The sequence below is a fragment of the Pleurodeles waltl genome, chromosome 11 (assembly GCF_031143425.1).
Source record: "Pleurodeles waltl isolate 20211129_DDA chromosome 11, aPleWal1.hap1.20221129, whole genome shotgun sequence".
In the NCBI taxonomy this organism is placed as follows: Eukaryota; Metazoa; Chordata; class Amphibia; order Caudata; family Salamandridae; genus Pleurodeles; species Pleurodeles waltl.
The window spans coordinates 402,018,353-402,040,006 of NC_090450.1; positions in this window are offsets into that span (position 1 = coordinate 402,018,353).

Genomic DNA, 21,654 nt, shown 5'->3' on the forward strand with positions numbered 1-21,654 from the left:
GTCTGGCAGTACCAGGGTCTGTGCTACAGACCACTGGGATCATGGAATTGTACCAACAATGCCAGGATGGCATAGAGGGGGCAATTCCATGATCATAGACATGTTACATGACCATATTCGGAGTTACCATGGTGAAGCTACATATAGGTAGTGACCTATATGTAGTGCACGCGTGTAATGGTGTCCCCGCACTCACAAAGTTCAGTGAATTGGCTCTGAACAATGTGGGGGCACCTTGGCTAGTGCCAGGGTGCCCTCACACTAAGTAACTTTGCACCTAACCTTTACCAGGTAAAGGTTAGACATATAGGTGACTTATAAGTTACTTAAGTGCAGTGTAAAATGGCTGTGAAATAACGTGGACGTTATTTCACTCAGGCTGCAGTGGCAGGCCTGTGTAAGAATTGTCAGAGCTCCCTATGGGTGGCAAAAGAAATGCTGCAGCCCATAGGGATCTCCTGGAACCCCAATACCCTGGGTGCCTCAGTACCATATACTAGGGGATTATAAGGGTGTTCCAGTAAGCCAATGTAAATTGGAAAAAATGGTCACTAGCCTGTCAGTGACAATTTGGAAAGAAATGAGAGAGCATAACCACTGAGGTTCTGATTAGCAGAGCCTCAGTGAGACAGTTAGTCACTACACAGGTAACACATACAGGCACACTTATGAGCACTGGGGCCCTGGGTTACCAGGGTCCCAGTGACACATACAACTAAAACAACATATATACAGTGAAAAATGGGGGTAACATGCCAGGCAAGATGGTACTTTCCTACACAAGCCTCATACATGAGGCAGTCAATGTGCTTTGGCATCAGTAACAGGAATGCCTGACCAGACCCTTGACAGCAGTAAGTCCAACTGCATCCAATATTTGCAAGGAATATCTGTGACCAGAGTCCCATAGAAGCAGAACATGGACAGCACAAGTGCCACTCATATGAGCAGCATTGCACACATGACATTCCATGTACATGTCAGCCCATTTCCTAACTCCGGACACACCCATGCACCTGGTCACAACCCACCTGTCGGAAGAGGTCCCTGGAATACTAAGATGTGTACCCTGATATTCCCTCCTCTACACACACAGACCAACATTAGCAAACCAGTGTGATACACCCTTTCCTATGGTATGCCTTTGTCATAGAACATCTGACTGCATGGACGTCAGGTTAATTTATATACTGTCTTCTAGTTTCAAAGCCCTGTTAGCACATGTAGATTGCTTCCCCTGTGAAAATGTCTGTTGGCCCTTAGAATGCAAGTCTCACCTACAGGACTGGTGAGAAACAGATGCAGACCACACCTGTGATCACCTCAATGCACACCACCCATTTCAAAAAGCACTGCCCCTGCTGATGCCTGGAACAGCATAGGAGTTGCCATTATGTCAAATACACCGTTAAGCATTGATACTAATTAAGCCGTGTAACACAGCCACTGGGTTCATTTGTCACCTTCAAAAACGCAGGACATACACAGTTTGACATGTCAGCTCTCTAGTTTTTCCTCCAAACAGTCTTAGTCAGACCACTGATTATGTAACTTGTCAAGTAGCTGGATCCTGAATCACCTTGCATTCTGTCAGCCTGACTGGCAACTGTCTGTGCGTCACACTAAAGTATCCCTGTGTCTACATATGTACCACACTTGCGTTAGCAAACCTCTCATTCATCAGGGGGTATTGGGCATGGGCTTCTTCAATGCACACACAAATACATTGTATAGCATCATCTGCCTTTTAACTGTACCATTTGAGTTAAATCCTCTGGGAAAAGCAAAATTCATGGCCCATCCCTTGTCTGGGTTGCATTTATGCATGAATGACAAAGTGTGACAGTGTCCCAGGGCTGTAGGCAGGGATTGGGTACGGGGCTTTCAGCACAACCAGCAACCTCTGATAATGTCCATGAAAAATACACAAATGTCAGGACCATGACAGTTCACACACAGAATCACAGTGCTCACGACATAGTGATGGGCTGTGTGTGGTGAATAGCTGTGAGAATAATCAGCACAGAGGCTATGATGTTCCCAGATGCAGTGGGAAGTGCAGAGGCCAACCTGTGTAAAAATGTTGTAATGACACCTGCCGGAACATGACACCTGAGACATTATCTCACTCAGCACACCGAGGTTGCCCTGTTGACTGTCTCATTACACGTCTTTAGTGACAGGGTGGGACCATCCAAATGTTGGTTCACATGTCCACATCCACTTTACTCACATTGATCAACCAAGGATACTCAGTAGATATAGGAATACCTGCCACTGACTCATGATGAGTCCTGGACCGAACTGTGACAAATTACACCCCAAACAATATACAGGATCATCATTGGACCACACACATGAACAAGACACCTATGTGCAATTGATCACTGGAAATATGTGGACACGTGCTGTCTTGTATGCTGGTCCACCACAGCCACTTGATAGTTGGGGCTCACTTCTATGGCCTCAACTGTGGTGTCATCATACATTTGAGATTCACCCTTGTCTGTCTGTGCAAACAACATGGTACCCACCTCCTCAATGCATGTGTATGACTCACTGTGGGATTCACCAACTAGTGCCTAGGAAGCTCTTACCAATACTCTAGGACATAGGATGTAGAAAATGTGGACCATTGACATGAACAAGCGTCTGCCATCCATCTGGTGCATGCTATGTCACATGTGGTGTCTACGTGACCCTAAATCTTGGAAGTCCACTTTACGGGTGTTGTTACATGTATGACTAACACATGCCTTCGCTCATTTCCACAATGACTTGCATCTAAGGATTAGACACATGGACGTCACATTCATACAAGCATATGTACAAATATGCTTCATGTGATACACACACACTTGGTCAACAAATACATTGGTTGCCAAAGCACACACTTTGAGCCAAAGGCATTTAGGTATTGTACATATGTGCGTCACATTGCTATCCTCTCCTTATGCCAAACATGCACAATTTCTGCAACCCATATATGTAGGCCACACTTATGGCCAACTATTGCATCAGCCAACCGTAAAAATACTGTGAAGGGAGTAGCGGATCATGGTCCGCTGCAGTATGAAGTCACACATGTGAACATACACCATCAACACCATACTGTCTTCAATCAGCCTATCTCTGATGTGTCCCAAATTTAACATAACCCAAAAACAAGAAAAATTGCCCAAAACCAGTTAATGCACTGTTATTTTGACGTCCCTAGCGTTATGCGTCATTTTTTGTCTACCAAAACTGTATTTGCGTAATTGTTTTTGATGCACAGGAGTGAAATTTAGCCCGCATCCAGATATTTGTACAGGCCATGCACTATTATGTGGATGCGGGCTAATTTTCACTTCTGTGCGTCAAAAAAAAATGACGCAAATACAGTTTTGGTAAACAAAAAATGGCGTATAACACGAAAAAGGTGGGACTTTTCATACAGGAAGTGATGTAATAGGATATCCTGTTTACAGATCATGTACAGTGGGTGTACTTTCACTTTCACTTTGCAGTCTATGATCCGTCTAGACTGTGTGGCTGTGTAGAGAGTGTTGTCCTGAGATGTTGTGCTTTTTTTGTCCTGTGTGCTATCTGTATTGTCAATTTGTGAAATAAATATTGTTGCTGTATACTGTACTACTGTGTTTTGTCTACATTTGTCCTTTTATCTTGTGTTTTTGTTGTTTGTGGGAGTCTGTTGTGAGTAGTGTTAGTTTGGGGATAGTTGGGCTCTTTTAGTGGTTAAGTTTACTTTTCATCTGTCTTTGTACCCCTGCTTTCCCCCTTTTCCCCTTTCTATTTCTTTTACCCCTATTCCCTTTCACTTCCAAGTATGTCTGGTAGGCCACGTCTTGGCAGGATGGGGGAGGATGAGTTGGGGCTTTAATCTGGCTTGTGTTGCATTTCTTGCCGCTCATGATCCAGACAGGGGGCAGGGTGATACAGGGGTATCCAACAGAGGCGCGCAGAATCCAGTGGGGAAAGGTGCTGCATCACCTGCAGCGTGTGTATGCCAGCCAGAGGAGTGACCACCAGCTGAAGCACCGGTGGGCTGACCTCATCACCAGGGAGCAGGATCTCTTGAACCACCTGGGAATCATGATTGGTGGCACTGTTGGTGAGTATGAATCATGTTAATGTGCACGATTAAATGCTCTGTAGTGACATCAGGGGATTAGTACAATGTCTGCCAGCTAACTTGCTGACTGTGTGTAATGCTGGGGAAATATAAAGGGAAAATTGATGCACTATGGCAAGGATCACAATTGCTAGCTGTCAGGTAGCACGTGCTCAGCAAACTTACAGGTTACTTTTCCATGAAGGAAATTGGTGCAGCCTTTTTGTCAGTAAAGCAAACAAACAAAATAGGAGCCAATCATGTCTATATAGGGTACTATTGACAGAGAAGTACAGATGTACCAACATTTAGGCCAACTTTGTTGACGCAATTGCTAGACTGACTTTAGAATCACTACATGATGCAGAAAATAAGTGCTGCCTTCACGTCAATTGATAATAGCAAAGTGGCTCAGACATATGTCTCATGTGAGTCTGGAGAGTGTGGAAGGAAAGTGTTCACGGAAGTACTATGAATGTGTGGGATTATTGTGTTCCTTGATCTTTTTGGATACATGTCAGATCTGGATTTGAAAACATCGTGAAAAGGTGTAAGGTGCCCTCAGCTAACATCTTAGAATGTTTGCTGGAGTTAGTTGTGCCACATTCCAAATATTGATGGCAGTCCAAGTGTATGCACATGGCTTCACATCTCCATGGTTGGTGCAAATCACCATAGTTGGGCTACATTAATTGAATAAACTGTAACAACAGGATGGCTTACAAAAGTCCCTGCCCCTCCCTCTGTTCATTGGACCTATGTGTCATGGCCACAAGGCATGTTTGACTGGTAATGCAGTCCTCAAGTAACCAGGCTTTGGATGTCTCTCTTGGATGCACATGATGAGACGATTACACTCTGTAGGAGGCTGGCCTGGCTTGTAGTGGGTATCAAGGGCTACTTACACTCTGAACCAGGTCCAGTTATCCCTTATTAGTGTAGAAGAGGTGTTTCTAGCAGCTTAGGCTGATAGAAGGTAGCTATAGCAGAGCAGCTTAGGTTGAACTAGGAGACATGCAAAGCTCCTACTATACCACTGGTGTCATATGCACAATATCATAAGAAAACACAGTACACAGATATACTAAAAATAAAGGTACTTTATTTTTATGACAATATGCCAGTAGTATCTCAGTGAGTACCCTCACTATGAGTGTTGAAGTAAGCCTCAGCAAGGCCTACTTCAACACTCAGAAGGTTCACCCTTCTCTGCACAAAGTCCTCAGACCATATAGGAAGAAGTTGGCATAGAAACTGAAATAAAAGACAAAGTTTCTTAAACCTCATGAGGTGGTACTACAGTTCAAACAGCACCCTTCGGTAATGTTTGAAGTAGCACACTGAACTGAGAGAGCATGGTCCTTTTATACCCACGCAGGGGCTAAAAGGAGGTGGTACAATTATAGAAGCAAGACTTCTATACATATAAGGTCATGTGGAAATGCACAGTCGACAGTTAGGAGGGGCAAACAGTTTTCAAGGACTAACAGCTGCAGACCTTACTGGGCATGTGCGAAAGTGGGAGATGCTAAATATAACTTGTCACTAGGCAGATTTTCAAGAGAAGTTAACAGGAAGGTAGGACAGAGCACATGGTGAGCACATGGCAGCATGTGGCAGAGAAAATGGCTGCCATGAATACAAAATGGTTTCCGCGAAATGTTCACAATAGTTGCTAAATACAAGATGTCTTCTGCTAATGCTTAATCTAATCACTGCTAAACTACAACATGAGGATGCCAAATATACATTAGATATATGTACACAATACCAAAAATATGCAGTAATAGCAAAAGGAAGTAATGCAAGCAATGTAAAGTTACAGTAGATTGCAATAGGAGCACACAGGCATAGGGGCAACACAAACCATATACTCCAAAAGTGGAATGCGAACCACGAATGGACCCCAAACCTATGTGAGCTTGTAGAGGGTCGCTGGGACTGTAAGAAAACAGTGAGGGTTAGAAAAATAGCCCACCCCAAGACCCTGAAAAGTAGGTGTAAAGTGCACCTATGTTCCCCAGAGAGCACAGAAGTCGTGATAGGGGAATTCTGCAAGGAAGACCAACACCAGCAATGCAACCAAAGTGGATCTCCGGACGAGAGTACCTGTGGAACAAGGGGACCAAGTCCAAGAGTCGCGACAAAGTCGGGATTGGGCAGATGCCCAGGAAATGCCAGCTGAGGGTGCAAAGAAGCTGCCACCGGATGGTAGAAGCTGTGGACTCTGCAAGAACAAAGAGGGCTAGAAACTTCCCCTTTGGAGGATGGATGTCCCACATCGTGAAGAAGCTTGCAGAGGTGTTCCCACGCAGAAAGATTGCAAACAAGCTTTGCTAGCTGCAAGGGTCGCAGTTAGGATTTTTGGATGCTGCTGTGGCCCAGGAGGGACCAGGATGTGACCACTTGGATGAGGAGACAGAGGGGGCGCCCAGCAAGTCAGGGAGCCCTCACAGAAGCAGGCAGCACCCGCAGAAGTGCCGGAACAGTCACTACAAAGAGGAGTGAACTGGAGCTCACCCGAAGACACAAAATGGAGTCCCACAATACCGGAGGACAACTCAGGAGGTTGTGCACTGCAGGTTAGAGTGTCGGGGACCCTGGCTGTGCACGAAGGAAATCCTGGAAGAGTGTACAGGAGCCGGAGCAGCTGCAAATCATGCGGTACCCAGCAATGCAGTCTAGTGTGGGGAGGCAAGGACTTACCTCCACCAAACTTGGACTGAAGAGTCACTGGACTGTGGGAGTCACTTGGACATAGTTGCTGAGTTCCAGGGACCACGCTCGTCATGCTGAGAGGGGACCCAGAGGACTGGTGATGCAGTCTTTTGTTAGCTGCGGTTGCAGGGGGAAGATTCCGTCGACCCACGGGAGATTTCTTCAGAACTCCTGGTGCAAGAAGGAGGCAGGCTACCCCCAGAGCATGCACCACCAGGAAACAGGCGAGAAAGCGTCAGGATCAGCGATACAAGGTTGCAGTAGTCGTCTTTGCTACTTTGTTGCGGTTTTGCAAGCGTCCTGAGCAGTCAGCGGTCGATCCTTTGGCAGAAGGTGAAGAGAGAGATGCAGAGGGACTCTAATGAGCTCTTGCATTCGTTATCTAAAGAATTCCCCAAAGCAGAGACCCTAAATAGCCAGAAAAGGAGGTTTGGCTACCTAGGAAAGAGGATAGGCTAGCAACACAGGTAAGAGCCTATCAGAAGGAGTCTCTGACGTCACCTGCTGGCACTGGCCAGTCAGAGCAGTCCAGTGTGCCAGCACCATCTCTGTTTCGAAGATGGCAGAGGGCTGGAGCACACTGGAGGAGCTCCTGGCACCTCCCCTGGGAGGTGCAGGTCAGGGGAGTGGTCACTCCCCTTTCCTTTGTCCAGTTTCGCGCCAGAGCAGGGCTGGGGGATCCCTGAACCGGTGTAGACTGGCTTATGCAGAGATGGGCACCATCTGTGCCCATCAAAGCATTTCCAGAGGCTGGGGGAGGCTACTCCTCCCCAGCCCTGACACCTTTTTTCTAAAGGGAGAGGGTGTGTCACCCTCTCTCTGAGGAAGTCCTTTGTTCTGCCTTCCTGGGCCAAGCCTGGCTGGACCCCAGGAGGGCAGAAACCTGTCTGAGGGGTTGGCAGCAGCAGCAGCTGCAGTGAAACCCCGGGAAAGGTAGTTTGGCAGTACCCAGGTCTGTGCTAGAGACTCGGGGGATCATGGAATTGTCTCCCCAATGCCAGGATGCCAGACATGTTACATGGCCATGTTCGGAGTTACCATTGTGACGCTATACATAGGTAGTGACCTATGTATAGTGCACGCGTGTAATGGTGTCCCCGCACTCACAAAGTCCGGGGAATTTGCCCTGAACGATGTGGGGGCACCTTGGCTAGTGCCAGGGTGCCCACACACTAAGTAACTTAGCACCCAACCTTTACCAGGTAAAGGATAGACATATAGGTGACTTATAAGTTACTTAAGTGCAGTGGTAAATGGCTGTGAAATAACGTGGACGTTATTTCACTCAGGCTGCAGTGGCAGGCCTGTGTAAGAATTGTCAGAGCTCCCTATGGGTGGCAAAAGAAATGCTGCAGCCCATAGGGATCTCCTGGAACCCCAATACCCTGGGTACCTCAGTACCATATACTAGGGAATTATAAGGGTGTTCCAGTATGCCAATGTGAATTGGTGAAATTGGTCACTAGCACACTTATGAGCGCTGGGGCCCTGGCTGGCAGGGTCCCAGTGACACATACACTAAAACAACATATATACAGTGAAATATGGGGTTAACATGCCAGGAAAGATGGTACTTTCCTACACACTCCATATTTATTTCAGCTCACCGATTACGGGGCATGTTTGCAACCACATGATAGTTAGGGCCAATGTATGTGTGCAGATATGTGTGTAACTGTCACAGGAGACCCATACTATGTACAAGTTGGCCGTGATATATCAGATGCAGTACCATCATGTCTGAATGGCTGCCATTTCTTTATTCAGCCTACACATTGTATATGTTTATGAAATTGTTGTGCTGTGCACAGATTTTGAGGACATTTGTTCCTTCCAAACCTTATAGGTGGACCGGCACCCTACACTGTGGGAGAGGTGGCGACATTTGAGGACCCCGACCCCTCCAGTACGTGTTGATATGTCTGTTATGTGTTGTGTTTGCTGGTTATGGACTTGTGTGAGTTGGACGCATAGCAAGGTGTGATGCGTTGGGCAAGCTTTTCTCTTGTTCCATGAGTGGGAATTCAGTTTCTCACATGTTTTGAGTTGGCCAATGCGTATCCAATGGTATCATGTAGGGATTGTAGGCCATTCCTGTAGGCCCCACTGTGAGTACAGGGGTTAGTCATGTGGATGACACTTGTATCACCAAGAGTCACACTGGAAGTCAGCTCCGATTTAGTCAGCCTGTCAGACCCACATTCTCTAAGACTGGTACAGCAAATTGCTTTCCAATAGACATCTGCTTCCCTACTTACCTACGTAATTATGAAACAGTAGGTAGAACCTCCTAGCAGCATGTACTTCCACATGTACTGCTACAAGTATGTGGAACTTGAGTGCAATGGCCTAGGTGTGCATGCAATTTATGATCATGGGTGTTCTAGCAACTCTGTGTCTGATGTAAGTCAGGCCTCACTGGAAGTATATGTTGTGTACCAAGTTCTGCATTTCCTGACATGTGTGGCCCTATGAGTGCTCTAGGGTTTGCTGACTCCTAATTGTTGAGAGACCTTACCTGAGTGTGGTGCGCCTGTAGAGACAAACATGTGTGGAGTTTTCTATACACTCCTCGGTGTACATGTTGTAGGCAAATTATAGTTGTTTATCCACCCCCCCCCCAAACACGGGCATGGGTTTGTGAATGGGGTACCTAGTACTGATGCTACCAGTATGTTACACATACATGTGAATAAGTGATGATTTGGTTGCAAACTAGTATACACTCTCAGGTTTGGCACTTGGTACTATACTGGCAAGTCCAGTTACAACTTGCAGACCATGTGGCTTTAGTTTTGCTTTTCTTACACTGACATTTGTAGCCCAGGTCTTGGCGGAGGATATGCAGCATGATTCTTAGCTGAAAACTGCAGAACTCATATTGCAAGTCAAAGCCAGTTGTTACCCATCTTGTAGGTTAGGGATGTGCTATGTGTGATGTGACCTTTGTAGTCTGGCCTGCCATGTACTTCCTCAGGGACATTCAATGATCTGTATTGTGATATGAGCTGTTACAAGTACAGTAGATGTATTGTCTGATTAACTTCCTGTGCCATTTCACACAATGCAGTTACTAGTGTAGAATATCTGCATTTGTCTTCACAGCTGCTAACATGACTCCAGACCAGGTCCGTGAATTTCAGTGCTGGGCCATGCGATACCAGCACATCCTGCTGGTGGAGTCGGTGTTCCGGAGGATGGCCCGGCGATATCGCAATGAACGGGCCTCCGGGGCATGGAGAGCCTTCCCACAGGGTGGTCCTACTTTGCCCACCACAGCCACCACCAGCACAACCACCAATCCGAGCCAGGTGGCCCCACCCACAGCTGCCACTGTTGGTCCGACATCTGCTGGACTTCCAGGCCCCAGTATTGCCACTGGTGCAGGACAGCCCACTAGGCCTGGCACCAAACCCACACAGACCTCCTCCACCGGTACCCAGACCAACACTGCTCCATCTGTTGACCCAGCAGCCTTCAACCAAATGGACAGTAAGATGGACAAAGTGCTGCGCAAGTTAAGCCACCTGAGCCGGGATGTGCGCCACATCAACCGGCGTGTTAAGTCCATTAAGAGGACCCTCCGGAGGGCCAACCTCTAGACTTTTTGATCTGGACATGATTCCCTCCCCTCCCTCCTCTTTCCTTGTTCTTATAGTTAGTGGGCTTAGGGTGCTTAGTGTTAGGTTAGTATAGGCTGTTAGTTTAGTTAGTGTTAGTGGGTGGGGGGTCCTGATTGTTTCTATTTTTACTTATTACATGGGTGGGTGGTGGGCTATGTTGTGGTTCTTGTGTGTTTAAAAAAAAAAATCAAAAGAAAATAAACAAAATTACACAAAAATAAACAAAAAAACATGTATTTGTATAGGATAGCATAGTATGTGTTTAAGTTAGTATGTGTTGTCCCGTCTCATAAGGGGGGTGGGGGGTGGATGTTTAGAACGTTTAGTTGCATGTGATAAGTAAGTGTATCTTAGGTGAGTTAGGGACAGTTGTAAGTAATGAGTAGTCAGGGTAGATTAGGGAAGGTAAGATTTTTCCCTCAGTTTCCTCATCTGTGATAGCATTTAATAAATATTTGGTTAACCCTTAATAGTATGTGTTGAATGGTACTAGATCGTGGGTTTGGATTCAGTGTACATCAATTTTGTACTATAACATCTGTGTCCTATGCTACAAACAAATCCCAACTGAGCTGTACGATTCGCAGCTAGCCCAGAGCTACCTTGCAAAGTGTCGACCCTTCGTTGCAACCACCAATCACAGTTAATATGGATGACAATGTGTTTCTGTTGATAAGTGTGTTTTCAAAGTCACAAACAGTGCTTCCAGACTTGGTATTGGGGAAACAGTTTTAGGTCTTACTGCAGTGTGATGATCATGCACACCCTTATAAGATGAGTTCTCATTGGCAATCTTGTATTCTTGTCTTCATGACCCTCATACATCATTTGTGACACAGTTCGGCATGATTACCTATTTGTATGTTAACCCAGACACCTTCATTTATGGAGTTTTTGTAGTGTTTACTTAGATTAGTGTGGCATGTTATTTGTGTTATTTTTGCATGTTGACAACATTTTTTGGCCACTATTTGATGACTTAGTTATCCCCTGAGGAAGCATTTTTCTGTCCAACACAGCATGATGGTGTATGGTTTCTCACTTCATCAGATTTGTCCCTCAGAATGGGCAGAGTATGATGCAATCATGGGCACTGTGCAAAATTCTCTTACTACATATTATCAGGACGGTTGTATTGACAAGCTATGTAACTTGACAGTAGGCACATTTCAGTTATCTACTGCACAGTTGATATGTAACATTAACCAGAGACAGATTTGTTGTGTAAGTGCTATTTATTGAAAAGTGCTGTAGTGCTATCTGTACATTGTCCATGATTGTGAGTCCATTATAGTGACATCTTACATTGTGATCCTACACAAGGGGTTACAGAAATGCTCTTGACATGCTGGGGTTGATGTTTCAGGCAGTGCAGAGGGACAGGATTTGCCAATGAGTAGGAGAGAGACAATCACTGGGCTGGGTGACAAGATATACAGTGGTTTGCAGAACAGTGCTTGAGTAAAGTTGTTGCAAGACTGGCAAGTTACAAAGCGCAGGACCTTGGTAAATGTGGGCCATGTGGCAGGGACTAGTGCTTCCGGGTCATTTTCCTTGTGAATGTGATCTGTTCCATGTCTTCTTCTTCTGATGTGTGTGTTGCCTCCTCTGTCCTTGTTGTTGTTGGTTGTGAAGGGGCAGCACACACCTCAGTGTTAGAAGATGTGGACTCAGACATCCCGGTCGCTGCTCCCTGTGAGGGTCTTAAGGGCAGTACTGCAGCAAGGAGGGTCTGCTGGTTGTTGAGAATAGCAGCCACATCACGATGGTAGGCAGCCAGGTCGGCCCTGAGGGGGTCATGATTGCATTCGTGCATGCAGTGGAAGGTTTGGGGTGCGAGGTATTGTGGCAACTCCCTTACTGCAGTGGTGAATTCCTTGACAGTTTCTTGTAGTCCTTGCAGTATGGATGTTAGGGCTTGCATAGCTGCTGCCTGATCTGCAGATGACATCATGCACAAACGCATCCCCTCAAGGCTGGCTGCCATATTTTGCATCCCCACCCGCACCTCCTTGGTCAGCTCCCGCTGTACTCCAACTACAGTTCTCTCAAAGCTGGTGCCAGTGTCGTCTGAGTCCTCAGCTGTATTGGAGCTGGCAAGTCTTACAATTGGGGTGGCGGGTGGATCCTCTGTGATGGCTGCTTGTTCTGTGCTCCTCCTTGTGACTGAAGGTGGGGTCTGGAGGGTGTCAAGGACTTTTTGGATAGTCTCCTGGGGAATGTTTATAGGCTCGTCATCCACGTCATCAGGGAAATCTGGGACAGGCATATCCGCAGGAGATCCATCTTCCTCTGCAATGAAACAGGGTACAATTAGTGTGTCTGTGTTGTGGCAATTTTGATGTGACGTGCCTGCCTTTTGATGAATTCACTTTGTGATCTTGTTTTGTGTTAATTTCTCCAGTCCTTCAGATGGGCATTCTTCCAGGCCGATGGCCCACTTGTATGTCACATGTATGTTATTGAGTTATCAGACTTGTCAGCCTCATCGCCTCTAGGTGTTGGTTTATGACAAATAGAGATTTGCCACCTTCTTTTCCTACTCAAGCCTCCGTCTACATCCATTCTCATGGTGAGACCTTTCACTGGCTGTGGGTCTACTGATGGCCCTGGCAGCACACTTAACAATCTGGACCTGCCCCAATCTCTGATCTTTCACATCCACTTAAATGTAATTGACATGTGGCATATCCTATGCATGGCAATGTTATGATCTGATATGGATGTTGACATTGGTAATGTGTCCTGCTGATGTTGGGGAATGTGTATTACATTGGATTGCCCTGATAATTGTATCAGTGTCCTATTTCGTCCTCTGATTGTACAGGTGTATTTCATTGACCAGTTACATGTGTCCCCCCCTCAATGCTGTTGTCTGAGCAGTATGACATTTGGGATGTTGCATTGTTACCCAGGCACAGGATGGACCCATACATATGCAGCATGGGTGTGTCCTTAGTGCTGTGTAGCTCCTATTGTTGTTTACATTGGCTGATGTTTGCGACAACTATGGTGTGGGAAAGTACCATCTTGCCTTGCATGTTACCCCCATATTTCACTGTATATATGTTGTTTTAGTTGTATGTGTCACTGGGACCCTGCCAACCAGGGCCCCAGTGCTCATAAGTGTGCCCTGGATGTGTTACCTGTGTGATGACTAACTGTCTCACTGAGGCTCTGCTAACCAGAACCTCAGTGGTTATGCTCTCTCATTTCTTTCCAAATTGTCACTAACAGGCTAGTGACCAATTTCACCAATTTACATTGGCATACTGGAACACCCTTATAATTCCCTAGTATATGGTACTGAGGTACCCAGGGTATTGGGGTTCCAGGAGATCCCTATGGGCTGCAGCATTTCTTTTGCCACCCATAGGGAGCTCTGACAATTCTTACACAGGCCTGCCACTGCAGCCTGAGTGAAATAACGTCCACGTTATTTCACAGCCATTTACCACTGCACTTAAGTAACTTATAAGTCACCTATATGTCTAACCTTTACCTGGTAAAGGTTGGGTGCTAAGTTACTTAGTGTGTGGGCACCCTGGCACTAGCCAAGGTGCCCCCACATTGTTCAGGGCAAATTCCCCAGACTTTGTGAGTTCGGGAACACCATTACACGCGTGCACTATACATATGTCACTACATATGTATAGCGTCATAATGGTAACTCCGAACATGGCCATGTAACATGTCTAAGATCATGGAATTGTCATCCCAATGCCATGCTGGCAATGGGGAGACAATTCCATGATCCCCCGAGTCTCTAGCACAGACCCGGGTACTGCCAAACTACCTTTCCCGGGGTTTCACTGCATCTGCTGCTGCTGCCAACCCCTCAGACAGGTTTCTGCCCTCCTGGGGTCCAGCCAGGCTTGGTCCAGGAAGGCAGAACAAAGGACTTCCTCAGAGAGAGGGTGTTACACCCTCTCCCTTTGGAAAAAGGTGTCAGGGCTGGGGAGGAGTAGCCTCCCCCAGTCTCTGGAAATGCTTTGATGGGCACAGATGGTGCCCATCTCTGCATAAGCCAGTCTACACCGGTTCAGGGATCCCCCCGCCCTGCTCTGGCGCGAAACTGGACAAAGGAAAGGGGAGTGACCACTCCCCTGACCTGCACCTCCCCTGGGAGGTGCCCAGAGCTCCTCCAGTGTGCTCCAGACCTCTGCCATCTTGGAAACAGAGGAGCTGCTGGCACACTGAACTGCTCTGAGTGGCCAGTGCCAGCAGGTGATGTCAGAGACTCCTTCTGATAGGCTCTTACCTGTGTTGCTAGCCTATCCTCCTTCCTAGGTAGCCAAACCTCCTTTTCTGGCTATTTAGGGTCTCTGCTTTGGGGAATTCTTTAGATAACGAATGCAAGAGCTCATCAGAGTTCCTCTGCATCTCTCTCTTCACCTTCTGCCAAGGAATCGACCGCTGACTGCTCTGGACACCTGCAAAACTGCAACAAAGTAGCAAAGACGACTACTGCAACCTTGTATAGCTGATCCGGCCGCCTCCTCGACTGTTTTCCTGGTGTAGTATGCTGTGGGGGTAGTCTGCCACCTCTCTGCACTAGAAGCTCTGAAGAAATCTCCCGTGGGTCGACGTAATCTTCCCCCTGCAACCGCAGGCACCAAAAGACTGCATCACCGGTCCTCTGGGTCCCCTCTCAGCATGACGAGCGTGGCCCCTGGAACTCAGCAACTCTGTCCAAGTGACTTCCACAGTCCAGTGACTCTTCAGTCCAAGTTTGGTGGAGGTAAGTCCTTGCCTCCCCACGCTAGACTGCATTGCTGGGTACCGCATGATTTGCAGCTGCTCCGGCTCCTGTGCACTCTTCCAGGATTTCCTTTGTGCACAGCCAAGCCTGGGTTCCCGACACTCTAACCTGCAGTGCACGACCTCCTGAGTTGTCCTCCGGCGTCGTGGGACCTTCTTTTGTGACTTCGGGGGAGCTCTGGTTCACTCTTCTTCGTAGTGCCTGTTCTGGCACTTCTGCGAGTGCTGATTGCTTCTGAGTGGGCTCCTTGTCTTGCTGGGTGCCCCCTCTGTCTCCTCACGCAATTGGCGACATCCTGGTCCCTCCTGGGCCACAGCAGCATCCAAAAATCCTAAACGTGACCCTTGCAGCTAGCAAGGCTTGTTTGCAGTCTTTCTGCACGGAAACACCTCTGCACATTGCCTGTATTGCTTTCTATTGCTATTACTGCATAATTTTGGTATTGTGTACATATTTTATTTATTTGAGTTCATTCGGTCTAGAAATCTAGGCCATTTAAAATAACAGAGATAACAATCATACATGATAAATAGTGTTTGTTTGGAAAAAAAAATAAAAATAAAAAAATAATAATATAAAAACAGTAGTAATCAGGACAGTATTAGAATAAGATCAACAAGACTAGATATTTGATTGTAGATAAAAAATACAATAAATAAGACGTGGGTTAAAATGTTAAGAGAGAAAGGATAAAAACTAGGATATAAAATTCTGTCTAACATACCAATGTGTGCAAGTGTTTCCCCGTAGGACCTGGCCCTCATCAATCCTCATATAGGGGGCAACAGGTTCCTGCTAAGAAATTTCTACTGATACTACTAAAAAATAACAGCTGGGACTCCTTCTGTCGACTAATGTCATGATGGCTCACATGCCCTTTAAAACAATAAGCCTACGCCGGATGTACCAGGCCTCCGCTAAAAATTTGGTAACTGTAATAGCTACCATGGAGGATGTGTCGTATGTACAGATTCTGGTGGCGTTTGCTCTATCATATAATGACATATTTTTGCAGAGGGGAATGATCCATCTCCCTCTGGGGCTCTTATACAAAGGGCAAAAAAATAGTATGTGCTCTATTGTTTCTTTACGATTTTGGCAAGAGATACATCTATCATTTGAAACGATGTTAGAGGACCAGTGAGCCGTAAAACCATTGATAGGCAGTGTACCATATCTTAGTTGGAGATATAAAGCACGGGCGTACGGAGGCATGGGAAGGTTCAAGAAGTTCTCAGGCCAGGGCTCGTGCTTAAGTTGGAGAAATTCCATTGTTAGCCTGCCCGCCCCTTTTTGATGCAAGGAGTCTTCATTAACTTTCTCCCAATATCTTTTAGTAACAGGTTTCCTTGCATTATCGGGGATTTGCTCCGGATATTTCCAGTAGGAAGGAAAACCTATTTTGACCCAGGCAGATTTCATTTCCTTCAGCCATGGAATTTTCTCCAGGGCCTGAGGGGTGGCTATGAGCTCTCTTATGGCCAGCCTGTATGGTTCGAGTTCAACAGATTTCCATAAACGAATCCAATAGGAAAGAGGCCTTAGGGCTGCAGTGGTTTTAATACTGTTTAAACCTAGGTCTAGCCTTAGAGGGGTCATTGGTGAGCCCATACCTAGGCGGGCGATCTGTCTAAGAAAATGGTTTTCCTTGGTTTGCAGGATATCAAGGTTTTTGTGGGACCCCCAAAGTTCCGCTCCATAAAGGGACGCTGCTCTGATTTGGACATTGTAAATCTCTGCAAGTATGTTCAAGGGGGGGCTCGGAGCCTTTCTCGATCTACGGACAAGGGCCCCACCTCTCTGGCTTATAATGAGAGCCCCTTTGTCAAGGGCTGCCTTCCATTTGCCTGTGGTCGATAGTCTGAAACCCAAGTAGTCAAACTCTTCTACTTTCTCCAAAGGGATCGAGTTCATTTCTATGCTAGCACGTGATCGTTTCTTGGAGGTACTATATATCATGAGTTTTGTTTTCTTAATGTTTATGTCCAGACCATAATCACTACAAAAAACACAAAATTGGTTGATCAGGTTTTGGATTCCCATTGGCGATTTAGATATCAAAATTGTATCATCTGCATATAGCAGACACAGGATTTTTTTCCCAACCAATTTAGGTGAATCATTTATACAGTTCTCTAAGTAGTGAATGCAATTATTGATATATAGCAGAAAAAGAGTGGGTGCCAGGACACATCCCTGTCTAACACCTTTTTTAATAGCTACGGGGTCAGTCAACTCGCCCCCCTGGCCACATCTAATTTGAGCAAAGGTATCTTCATGCAGTTGAGCAATGATTTTCAGGAGACCAGATGGCACTCCCATGTTAGATAATGTTGACCACAGCAGGTTCCTGGGGATCAAATCGAATGCGGCTCTGAGGTCTATGAAGACCACGTAAAGATTGCCCCTCCCCAGGTCAACGTTCTTCCATTTTATTGACATGAATCTTAGGGCTTGGTCAACTGTACTCACTGCAGGTCTAAAACCTGCTTGTAGGTCAGAGAGAGCTTCGGACTCCATAATCCATTCCTCGAGATGGAACAGAAGATGCTTTGCATAGATTTTCTGGGAGTTATCAAGGAGACTAATCGGACGATAGTTGGCAGGGATGCTCGGATTTCCTTTTTTGAAAATGGGTACTATTTCAGCCCCTTTCCAAGTGGGTGGAACGGGGGCCCCTGCTGCAATAGCATTGCAGATAAGGTTGAGGTATGGTGCCCATATGTCTGGTCTTGATTTGTATAGATCGCCTGGAATCTTGTCTGGGCCAGGGGCCTTTCCCCATTTCAGTGAGTCTATTGCTGCTCTTGTTTCGGTTAGAGAGAATGAGATCGAGGTGGTCTCTTGGTTTATTGTGTACATATATCTTGTGTATATTTGCTATCCTCATACTGAGGGTACTCACTGAGATACGTTTGGCATATTGTCATAAAAATAAAGTACCTTTATTTTTAGTATATCTGTGTGTTGTGTTTTCTTATGATATTGTGCATATGACACTAGTGGTATAGTGGGAGCTTTGCATGTCTCCTAGTTCAGCCTAAGCTGCTCTGCTAAGCTACCCTTTTCTATCAGCCAAAGCTGCTAGACACCTCTTCTACACTAATAAAGGATAACTGGACCTGGTGCAGAGTATAAGTACCCCTTGGTACTCACTACAAACCAGGCCAGCCTCCTACATATGGGCATTGACATTTGAGAGTACTGGGGCCTTTGTCTTGTTTCTGGGGATTGTTGAAGTTGTCATCCTCACCCCCTAATTTAGGTGTCTATGATCCATGGGGAGGTTACTGCCATTGGCTACTTGAGCTGCACACAGAGCAGAGGTGGTAGTGGCAACTGTTGTCGCAGTTACATTCCAGTTGTCAGTATGGCTAGAGGTTGTTAAGAGGGTCCTAGTTAATATAGGGGGTATGGTGGCTGACGTGTGCCGGGATGTCAGTTTGACGTTGTGGCCTTCCCTCCTGGCGTGGCTTTCCCTTTGCTCCATCGTTGGCATGACAGCATGCCCCCATGGGACTGTTGTTGGTGTTGTGTAATGGTGTGCCCCAGGCCTTCTCAGAACGGGCAATGCCCCCATGCCGTGCCCCTTTACCCATGCCACTCCATGTATTAGATGACTTCCATGCATTTAGTGGTCGGTATCCCCCCCCTGCTCACAGTTGACATTATTGCATTATAATTCCCCATGCGACTTACCCTGCATGTGCGTTGTCTCCTGGTAGTCTGCGCTGTCCTGTCCTTGAATCCCTGTGACGATCTCCTCAGGGATGACGGCTGCGACCATCTCCTCCATGTGGTCCAGGGCCTCCTGGTGTGCTGGACTCCCCCCTCCAGTCTGCAGTGCTGCCTTCCTGTTCCTGGCCATCTTTTCCTTGGTCCTGCGCTTGCAGTCATGCCAGCGTTTCTTGCACTTGATAACAGTTCTGCTTCAGCCACACTGTTAATCTTGTCGACGATTTGTTGCCATATTGCCTCTCTCCTACTTATTGGCAACTTTGATGTGACAAACAGTTGGTGCTGGTGTTCCATCACTTCTTTAACCAGATTTTCCTGCTCCTCTGCACTAAAGCGACTCTTTCTTTTCTTCTTAAAAGTGTCCTGGTTCTAGTGTGGGTCATCCTGGCTGGTTCCTGGTCTGCTGTCATCTTCCTGGGGTCTGTAGTGGCATCTGGGATCCATTTTGGCTCTCTTCTGGTGTAATGGCGGTGTTCGCAGGTTTTCTTGATGCTATTGCGTCAAAAAACGACGCATATCCGGTTTGCGGGGTCGTAAATCGACCCACCGTCATTTCCGCCGCGTTAACGTCGTTTTGCTTTACGACTTGACGCTGCGGTGTGCGTCAAAAATAATGACTTCCACTTGTGGTTTGCGCCGCCGTGCGTCAAAGTATAAATATGATGCCCGCACAGCGCACCAAAATGGCGTTAGCAGGCGGTACTATTTTTTACGCAAAACTGCGCCAGCGCATTTTTGCGTCAAAAAGTATGAATATGGGCCTGAGTATTGTCTTTTCTTGTGTGGAAGTACTTTGTAACTATAAGTGGTATTGCAGAAGCTTTACATGTCTCCTAGTTCAGCCTAAGCTGCTCTGCTATAGCTACCTCTATCAGTCTAAGCTGCTAGAACACTACTACATTTCACTAATAAGGTATAAATGGACCTGGGATAAGGTGTAAGTACCCAAGGTACCCACTACAAACCAAGCCAGCTTCCTACAGACATCACTTGCACCAAGCATGAACCCGCAGCCACCTTCTTTGGTGCTCTTCTGTACTTTTCTTCTGACCGGAGAATCCACTTTTGCACCTTCTTCTAGGTTGGCAGGGGCTCCTGTCCTTCTTGGACTCTTCTTCGACTTCTGTACTTGGTCTCCTCTCTCCACAGGTTTTCAGGTCCAGGAATCCATTGTTTGTTGCATGCACTCTTACTTGGTTCTTGCACAATCCTTCATCACGACTTGTAGTGTGTCCTGAAGAAACTTGCTGTACTTTATTCCTGCTTTCCTGGGCTCTGGGGTGGGGTACGTGACTTACTTTTGGTGTTTTTCTACACTCCCATCGCCCCTCTACACACTACACTTGCCTAGGGGGGAATTCAACATTCCCATTTCACTATTTTAGTATATGGTTTGTGTTGCCCCTTGGCCTATTGCAATCTATTGTATTTTCTACTATTTGCACTATTCTGTGACTGTTTACTCACCTGATTTTGGTTAGTAGTGTATATATTGTGTAATATACTTACCTCCAGAAGGAGTATTGCCTCTAAGATATTTTTGGCCTTGTCTCACTAAAATAAAGTACCTTTATTTTTGGTAACACTGAGTATTGTCTGAGTAAAAGATGTCCCACGGCGTGAAGATCATTGCAGACGAGATTGTGTGTTGGAACAACAAGCCTTGGCTACGACAAAAGTGCGTTTTGCAACAAAATGGTGCTGGATGGACCTAGGAGGGACCTGGGGGCCTCAACTCTGTGTGAGAAGGAATAGGGGGCTCTCAGCACTTTAGAGAGCCCTCAGGATGCCAGCCAGCACCCCCAGGAGTTCCAGGATTGGGGGACAAAGGAGGTGCAAAACACGGTTGATGCAGCACAACAAAAGAAGGTCCCACCCCACCGCAGAACAACTCAGCGAGTTGAGCGTCGCAGGATAGAGTGCTGGGGACCTGGGCCAGGCTGTGCACAAAGGAGTTTTGCAAAGAGTGCACAGAGGCCTCAGGAGACGAAGAAGACGCAGTACGCTGGGGTACCGTCGCTCTCAGGGAAGGGAAGGTCTTACCTCCTCCAAATTGCGTCTGCAGGACCTCAGGACAGTATGTCAATGATGTCTACCCTCTGTGTCCTCAGGAGCACGCTCGTCGCTGTGAGTGGAGTCCCAGGGTCCGGTCGTCATCTTGGAAGGTGTCTGCTTGGTGCAGGGGAGTGAGTCCCTCACCCCACTGGAGTTTTCTTCAGTCCTTCTGGTGCAGGATGAAGACAGGGACTCCTCAGAGCGTGCACACAGTGGAAACTGTTGCAGTTGCTGGCTTAGGCTGAAATTGCAGAGGAAAAGTATCCCTTTTGGATACTTTGTTGCTGTTATAGCGGTTCCTGGAGCAGGCTGCAGTTCATCCGAGGTCAGAGGATGAAGTAGTGGTTGTAGAGAATTCCTGAAGGAAACTTGCAAGCAGAATCTGAAGAGAACGCAAAGGAGAGACCCTAAATAGGTGTGAGAGGGTTATCAGGAAAGGACCTATCAGGAGGGGTCGCTGACGTTACCTGGTGGCACTGGTCACTCAGAGCCTTCCAGAGTGCCCCCTCACCTTGAAAAGCAAGATGGCTGAAGTCTGGGACACACTGGAGGAGCACTGTCATCACCCCTAGGGAGGTGATGGACAGGGGAGTGGTCACTCCCCTTTCCTTTGTCTAGTGTCACACCAGAGCAGGGGACAAGGG